The 1329-nt window shown below is 48.6% G+C and overlaps 1 pseudogene; it reads left to right on the top strand.

Moving 5' to 3' along the window:
- Nucleotides 1-723, top strand: part of LOC119299159 — a 25970-nt pseudogene extending 25247 nt beyond the window's left edge.
- The last annotated feature ends 606 nt before the right edge of the window (nucleotides 724-1329 follow it).

Raw genomic sequence — 1329 nt, 5'->3', positions numbered from 1 at the left:
CTCCTTCCTCCTCTCCGATGCTCCGGTGAACTCCTCTCCGGCGACCTCCTCCTCCTCCTCTCCGGCGAACTCCTCCTCCTCCTCTCTGGCGATGTAGGCGAGCACCTCTCCAGTGACCTCCTCCTCCTCCTCTCCGGCGAACTCCTCTCTGGCAAAAGGACACGGCAAAAGAACGTACAAGATCCAAAAACAGGAACAAAATTTGAAATAATATCGTGCCAAAAAACGAGCAAAAAAATGAGCAAAAAATGGGCAAAAAAATCACGATCCAGATCCAAATTCAAAATTCAAAAATAGCAATGGCGCACGGTGGGGGTTAGACGATGCGCCACTACTATTTTCCCGCCTTCAAAATTTAAAAATACAAATGGCGCACCAGTGGCCTATACTAATGGCGCACCGTGGCCTATACTAATGGCGCACCCGTGGTGCGCCATTAGTATACCAGATACTAATGGCACACCAGTGGTGCACCATTAGTAAAAAATACCAGTGGCATGATACTAATGGCGCACCAGTGATGCGCCATTAGTAGGCAAAACTGGTGCGCCATTAGTAGCCATTTTCCTAGTAGTGTCGTTGTATTATGTGCCAGCTTGAGTTGTGCCTAAGGTATGATTTATATTTATTTGGATCCACCGTTTTAGTAGAATGATGTATGTCTTACTGATATTCGTTTGTGTTACTGTGTGTGCTAGCTATGATCCAGGAATAGCACAGTGAGCACAGAGACTTGGATTCTACCAAATCCGGGTCGTGACACTACCTGTCCTTGGAGTCTCTTTCTGTGATGTCCGTCGATGTACGCTACCTAGGTTGTCCGAGGCCCTTCTTGTCGCCGGTGATTTACCTCAATGTGTCCTTGGCCTTCTTTAGATGACAGTCTTCTTGCCGTGCGAGGCCATCCCAAAACCAGGGGGTTGCCGGGATCAATGTCATGTCGGCAAGCTGCTGGTAGTACCCTTTAGCCAAGTTGCATTGGTGTGATTTTCGGTTGTCATTGATGGGCCAATGATGCTATACCTACGTAATCAATCTACGTAATACTGCGTATTTCCTTTCTAAACTAATCAGGCCCCCCTGATATTACATAGGTGTAGCAAAGTCCTTGATGGGCTCTGCATTTGGCCGGTGAGGTGCCGGTAAATGTTGTGCTTGACCTTGGTCAGGCGGGTGACGAAAACATACGCGTACCTCGTTCTCTTCCTTGGAAGCGTCGTTTTCAGACCCCTCTCCTTCAAACCGATGATATCATCATACATCGTGAGGCCTAGCAACTGGAGTGTCCCGTGGGAGCGGTGGCGTGCTTGGTGAGTGGTGTCATGGCGC

This window comes from Triticum dicoccoides, chromosome 5A (assembly GCF_002162155.2).
Source record: "Triticum dicoccoides isolate Atlit2015 ecotype Zavitan chromosome 5A, WEW_v2.0, whole genome shotgun sequence".
In the NCBI taxonomy this organism is placed as follows: domain Eukaryota; kingdom Viridiplantae; phylum Streptophyta; class Magnoliopsida; order Poales; family Poaceae; genus Triticum; species Triticum dicoccoides.
This window is presented reverse-complemented; position numbering and strand designations above follow the sequence as displayed.